Genomic DNA, 7,800 nt, shown 5'->3' on the forward strand with positions numbered 1-7,800 from the left:
ATTCTTCATCAGCATAAAAGCAAAAAGTTCATATGAAACAATCAGGTCTACTTATGAGGGACTCATAGAGGCACCCGAATGAATAGTTAACTTCAAGAAGGTACAAACACAGAGGGTTACATTTTCCAGTTGAGCTGAAGGATAATCCTGTAAGCAGCCATAAAGTCCGTTATTCCAATAAGACTTCTATCAATTTCTTAATTCCCCTATCATTTTAGTTCTCTTGCTTGGATTATTTAGCAAAATTACTTGTGTTTTTTTCCCTGTTCTCTACTATTCTTCCCCTTCTTCATTACTGATGGTGTAAACTTGTGTTCCTTAATTGTTCATGAATAAGAAGTGGGATGTGTTATGGGTCTGGAATAATGGATTCATGTGGTGGTGGAGCAGGGGGATTTTAATTCCTGACATGGTGTGGAACATGTTGCAAAAAGAACATAGGGCTGACATGAAGGAGGCTGCTGTGGAGTGAAGCTCTCAGGTTTTCAGAATTGATGTATTGCTCGCCTTCGAAAGTATATGAGTTTTTTTGTTGAAATCTGTTAATCGAACATTTTCATTGAGATAGCATGTAGAGTGTTGTCAAAATCAATACAAAACTAAAATCAACATGCAGTATTGACACACAAATAAATACAATGCAGGGTGTGATGGTACCTTAATCAGTGCTTTCTGAAAAATACAGGACATATAGCCATTTGATGCAATTATGGCATGGCTAGGGATCCTATGTTTGCAGCAGTGTCTAATGATCGGCTAGGGCCCTCAACTGTGTGTAGTATAGCAGCTTGCAAGTCAGTCAGCATAGTGCATGCTCTATCTCAATGTGGATATGTGTTGCTCCCAGGCAGCGAGTGGACTGGGGGCAGGTGATTTCCACTTGCATGTCATTAGGTGCTTGGCTAGTGCAGGGACAGCTTAAGGATTTTGGGGTCCCTAGGCCTAACCGATGTGGGGGTCCCTGTCCGGATCAGCGTGGAAATTATGATTCAGTTTCAGCTTTTTCATGTCCGCTTTGGCCACATCACTGACCGTGCACATACACACCAGTTCAAAGTCTAAATCTAACATTGTGAGAAAATGATGCGTGTTTTCAAAATTGTAACACAGCAGCAGCCCACTGATTTTGCTGGAAATCATCTCCTGGACACCCTTCCATTTCTCATAGTGAGATCCTGTTTGTATCTAAAGGAAACCTATTTTGTGGATGTTGCATGAAACATGATCAACATTTGCCTGCAAAATGTCTGCAATGCACTCTCACATATCACCCAAACTAAAAATAAATTGAAGGAAAATGCTATTTGCAACAATCTGTTTAAGAATTACTGAAGGTCATCAGGGCAAGACTTGCTGCAGAACAGAGTTGGCTCCATCAGGGGCCCCTGAAAGGCTGAGGCCCTGGGCCAGAGCCTACTTTGCCCATGCATCTCCGGGTTAGTGGGGGACCGAGGTCCAGGAATTTGGCAGTGGCCCTGAGTGACAGTGATCCTGAATTCATGTGTGTTATTCAACACAACATGCATCTTATTTCCTTTTTGAAACATTGTACTAATCTTTTAGGCTTTGCAGAAATGGGAATGCCTAGTCATTACCAACCTTTTATGGGATTTCTACATAACATAAAATATTAGCTGGACATCTGCCAACAAGGGGGATATTTTTCACATCAGGATTTCAAATCACATCATAGACAACTCGAGCTTTACTACTGTCGACTACTCTGTCATGAGATTTTCTCTTGCAAATTCTTGCAATTCCTGCATATACTACAGGTACTACTTGTTATTCACAAAATGTGTGTATTGATTGATAAATTGTGTCCTTCTTTCATTTTTTTGATCTATTAAAGGTCACCAACATCCCTCCAATTTCAAATATAACTTCACTCATTCCTGCTCTGGAGCTGAATGAGATCCTTCTGAAACGTATTTTCTCCTCTGTGTCTTGTTTTCAATCAAATCACCTAAAACGTAATTGTTTAAATGCCAGAATCTATGGAATATGTAAACCATGATAGTGAAATTTAGCTTGAGGCTTCTATGGAGGAAATAAGTGGCCCTGTGTTCATGAATTGTAAAAAAAACTCACATAACACTATTTTTATTAAGAGGTGGACTCTGATCAAATCATCAGCCATGCTTGCACTAAAAATACAGGGGCCTATTAAAAAAACATTCACACAATGAAGTGGAGCGAGGGAAATTGCTTTGCTCTGCTGCATGATAGGTAGAGAGCTGAACTGTGCCATATTTACAAAGATATGGAGCAGATTAAATCTCTCTATATGCTGGTGCACTTAAGTTGCCTACCTATAATTCAAGCTCCCTTACACCATGGTGCCTGTGTTGTATGAGGATCGTTTTTGTGCAGGAAGAAATACAACTACTCGTTGAGGCTATGGCATCTTTGCTTGGGTGCAGCAGAATGCAAACATGCAAAGAGAAAAAGACAAGGAGAATAAAGATATGTATCCTGGTTACGCCAGCCTCGGGTAAGTGCACCATTATGGGGTAAACCCATGTTTTCTGACTTTAGTAAACATGGGTTTGTGTCAAAATACATGGGTGAATGCACGGGAATGCCCATGCTCTTCTCATGTAACACCTCCCTCACACAAAGTACTGCAATACAGCTCTATGTAATGCATTGTGTTACTGTTTTTTACAGTCACAAAAAGCAGAGCAATTCTGGCTTTGTGTGGCTTAGTAAATACCAAAATAGATTTTGTGTTGGGCTGCATAAAAAAAGGCTGAGACCACAACACCAAACCTTCGTAAATCGGGGCCACAGTTTTAGTTTAGAGATTTGTACTAAAGGTACATCCTACAGTACAAATTTAAATGCAAGGCTAAACACACAAGGCTAAGCCTTTTAAAATTGCAGTAATTGCACCTTTCCCTCTTAGCAATCTTATGCTTAGTGTGCCAGTGTTTTTTTATTCTTAGGGGCTCATTTATGAGCCCCTGCGTCACTTTTGCGCCACCGGTGCGTCACTTTTTGTGACGCACCTGTGGTGTAAAACATGCGCCATGATGCCCCATATTTACAAAGTGATGCATCTACCTAGATGCGTCACTTTGTAAACCCCTGCGCCACATTATACCTGCGTCAGGTATAATGTATGCAGGGTGGGCGTTCCCACGTAAGTAAGCATCGTAGAAGTGACGCAGTGAAATCTACGAGATTTCACTGCGCCACTTCTAGGGTGCAAATGCGTCAATATCTTACGCCTGCCTCACAGCAGGCGTAAGACTGACGCAGGCCCTTACACATGGGGCTTGCCCCATGTGAAAGGACACATTGCTGGAGTTGCGTCACTTTTGTGACACACTCCAGCAATGCGTCACTTTTGCGCCTACAGATACGTCACAAATACTGACGTATCTGTGACTCCTTGCGACATGATGCGTCATACTGTAAATATGACGCATCATTGGAGTCGCAGGGAGGGCGCAGTGAAAAGTGACGCATCACTGTTTTCACGCAGTGATGCGTCACTTTTCATAAATGAGGCCCTTAGTATTTTTTGATGTCACAGTTGCACTCAAAGCCAGATGATGCTATTTTATTAGATCTCGCTCTGGGTGAAAACGAATGGGTGTTTGCATTGCCGCCGCCCTGTTTTGCCCCCTTTGCATACAGAATGAGGGGTGTTTGCGTCCTTTGATGCAAAGCCATTTTGTTTTGCACCTGCATCAACTTTTCAGTACAAAGCATATTTTGAGGCAGGAAACTTATCATCACTGCAGTTTTTGATTCTTTGCATCGCAAAACACCACATATTGTTGTATGTGCACCAATGTTGAATAATAGCAAATCCGGGCCATAGTAGTCTCTAAAATATGACATTCACTTTGCATTCCAAGGAAATTGTATTCACCACACAAAAACACAAGAAAATGGTGGGCTTGGGTAAACTGGCAAAATAAATAAAACTGAGATCGTAAAAACAACAGGACTGCTAGAGGGCATTGGAGCCAGTTCGTTATATCACCTCCTTTACTGAGGAGCTGAGTGTCTGTGTCCAGCAACAGGAGATGGAAGAGCAGTGAAGGCATGGATGGGGCTTATTTTTAAAAGAGTATGCAAGTGTGTGAAACAGATCATTTGAACATAGCATGTGGGCACAGGTCAAAAAGCAAATAATTACTAAAAGAGGCAATGAGGATATTGCATCATAATGACATGAATAAGTTAAGAAATAAAGAAGACAGAGGGGCCGATCCCTATCTCGGTCGAAAGGGCACCGAAACGGGTTCGGCCGTAGCGGATCCGATTCCGATGCTTTTTTCCGACCGATCCGTACACGGGTCCCGACGACGAAGTACGATGCGAAGATGCGCGAATTCTCTGACCGACTCGTTCCCGGCTCCGACCCGATCCGTCCGACTCGGTTGCACGCAAACCGATGGGCGCAATGGAGACGATTTTTGACCAAACGAGCACGATGCTCGAATCGAACAGCTCGTTTGAGTCAGAGCGTCTGGCTCGCAAAAGCTCCTGGAGTCGGACTTCGGGGGTCCGCGTCGGACCCCCTGACACCCGCAGCTGTACAACTCTCACACAAGGGAGAGAACCATGGGTCTCCCCCACACAGGCATGTACAGCGCGGATGGCACAGATGCGTACCCACTGTAGGGGGCGCACTTGTCCGAGACGTACCCATTCAGTCAATGGGAGCGCATGTACGCGTCGTACAACTGGCTCCCATTGACTTCTATGAGTGTCTGACCGAACCGAGTCTGACAGCATACGTGCGCATCAAACTCGCTCGGTCGGACTGTAGGGGTCTGGCTCGGTCGGAAAACACTCCGGATCCGACTCGGTCGGAGTGCTTTCCGGCCCGGATCAGAATCGACACCAAAGTAGGTGAGTAGAATTTAAATTTATGAGATTTATAAGAGTCCTGGGGCAGAATTTTCAAGACTTTGTGTTGCTGCAAAGTCTCACAGAGTGAAGCAAAGTGGCACAAAGACTAGATAAATTATTCACTTTCCAGCACAACTGGTTCACTGACACAACATTGATGTCACAAACATCGATCTAAAAAATATTGATGAAAAAAATATAGACTACATAAATATTGATTCCTATACTTAAACAGGTAAGTACAAAAATATTGACTAAAAAAAATTGTTGTGAAAAATATAGATCTACTAAATATCGATGTATATATATGTATATATATTTTTTTCTCTATATATATATTTCTCTATATATATAATTCTATATATATATGTATATCTCACGGAAAGAAACACCAGACTTGGAAGGCCTCGCTCCTTGTGCCATATTTATTTCCTGTCAGGCAGCATCGTCGCACTCATCATAGGCACAGAAATGTATCATTACCAGATTGTCCTGATGCGTTTCGGGCGTCCTACGCCCTTGTTCACAGGTGCTGGTTGATGCAGCAGAGCGGAATACCGTCACTCAAATACCAGTGAATGTACCTGCCCACCTGGGCGTGTCTGCTCAGTGCCTGCTGGTATTTGTAGTTTTATCCAGGTAAGTATAAGATAAATGCGGCCGCTGTGTAAGCATCATAAAGTTCAATGACCCCAATGGGTATCTGGTAACCAACAAGGATTGCGGCAAGCTGTTCTTAACCCTGTTTGGCAGGAAAACACAAGGCTCCAAAATGCGATCTGTAATCATCACGCTGGACCTGCTCATCTGCTGGGGGGCCTTCCGCGACCCTCGCGGGCCGCAATTATTACCTCACGAAAAGAAACACCAGACTTGGAAGGCCTCGCTCCTTGTGCCATATTTATTTCCTGTCAGGCAGCATCGTCGCACTCATCATAGGCACAGAAATGTATCATTACCAGATTTTCCTGACGTGTTTCGGGCGTCCTACGCCCTTGTTCACAGGTGCTGGTCTATGCAGCAGAGCGGAATACCGTTACTCAAATACCAGTGAATGTACCTGCCCACCTGGGCGTGTCTGCTCAGTGCTTGCTGGTATTTGTAGTTTTATCCAGGTAAGTACAAGATAAATGCGGCCGCTGTGTAAGCATCATAAAGTTCAATGACCCCAATGGGTATCTGGTAACCAACAAGGATTGCGGCAAGCTGTTCTTAACCCTGTTTGGCAGGAAAACACAAGGCTCCAAAATGCGATCTGTAATCATCACGCTGGACCTGCTCTTCCTCTGGGAGGCCTTCCGCGACCCTGGCGGGCCGCAATTAATACCTCACGAAAAGAAACACCAGACTTGGAAGGCCTCGCTCCTTGTGCCATATTTATTTCCTGTCAGGCAGCATCGTCGCACTCATCATAGGCACAGAAATTTATCATTACCATATTGTCCTGACACGTGTCGGGCATCCTACGCCCTTGTTCACAGGTGCTGGTTGATGCAGCAGAGCGGAATACCGTCACTCAAATACCAGTCAGTGAATGTACCTGCCCACCTGGGCGTGTCTGCTCAGTGCTTGCTGGTATTTGTAGTTTTATCCAGGTAAATATAAGATAAATGCGGCCGTTGTGTAAGCATCATAAAGTTCAATGACCCCAATGGGTATCTGGTAACCAACAAGGATTGCGGCAAGCTGTTCTTAACCCGGTTTGGCAGGAAAACACAAGGCTCCAAAATGCGATCTGTAATCATCACGCTGGACCTGCTCATCCGCTGGGGGGCCTTCCGCGACCCTGGCGGGCCACAATTAATACCGCAAGAAAATAAACACCAGACTTGGAAGGCCTCGCTCCTTGTGCTATATTTATTTCCTGTCAGGCAGCATCGTCGCACTTATCATAGGCACAGAAATTTATCATTACCAGATTGTCCTGACGCGTTTCAGGCATATATATAACAGACAATAAAATAATATATATTCAGGGGCCGATTTCGATCCGGGTCGAAAGGGCACCGAACGTGATCCAGCCGGAAAAAGTTCGAGCCGTACCCGTGTTATCCGGCCGACTCGTACAGCTGTACAAGCGAGCAAGTACGATGCAAGCTACATGAAATTCACCGACCGAGTCGTTTCCGGGTCCGAACCGCTCCGTACATCTGGGTCGTAAGCTAACCGTGGCGTGCAATGGATGCGATTCACGACCGAGCCAGTAGGATGCACGTGTCGGACAGCCTGTGAGAGCCGGAGTGTCCAGCTCACAAATCGGCCGGGAGGTTGCCTTTGGCACCCGCAGCCCTACGACTTGGACACAGGGGGAGACCCATGGGTCTCCCCTACACAGGCATGTACGGTGCAGATGGCACCAATGCGTACCCACTGTAGGGGGGGCACTTGTCCGCAACGTACCCATTCAGTCAATGGGAGCCCATGTACGCGTCGTACGACTGGCTGCCAATGACTTATATGGGAGTCCGACCGAACCTAGTCCGGCAGCATACGGCCGCATCGTACTCGCTCGGTCGGCCTGCAGGACTCCGGCTTGGTCGGAAAACACTCCGGATCTGGCTCGGTCGGAGTGCTTTCCAGCCCGGATCGGAATCGGCCCCTAAATATTAAAACAACGTTTACCAAAATAAAATAAATTTAATATACATTTTAACAAATAAACATAATTAAAAAAAGATAAACACACAAAAATAATAATTTATGCATTTATATATTTATATCAATATATGTATATTTACTTAGAAATAATTAATAAACTATCAGTTTTAATTTATCTTAAAACTCTAAAATTATATAAAAATAAAATATATATCAATAATTTACAATATTAGCATTTTTTTTTATAATAAGTTAAAACATTAAACTATTAAAAAGTATATAAATTTCCAAATACAGTAAAAATTAGGGAAAGTGTTAGATAGGGGAGAG

Source organism: Triturus cristatus, chromosome 5_1 (genome assembly GCF_964204655.1).
Source record: "Triturus cristatus chromosome 5_1, aTriCri1.1, whole genome shotgun sequence".
In the NCBI taxonomy this organism is placed as follows: Eukaryota; Metazoa; Chordata; class Amphibia; order Caudata; family Salamandridae; genus Triturus; species Triturus cristatus.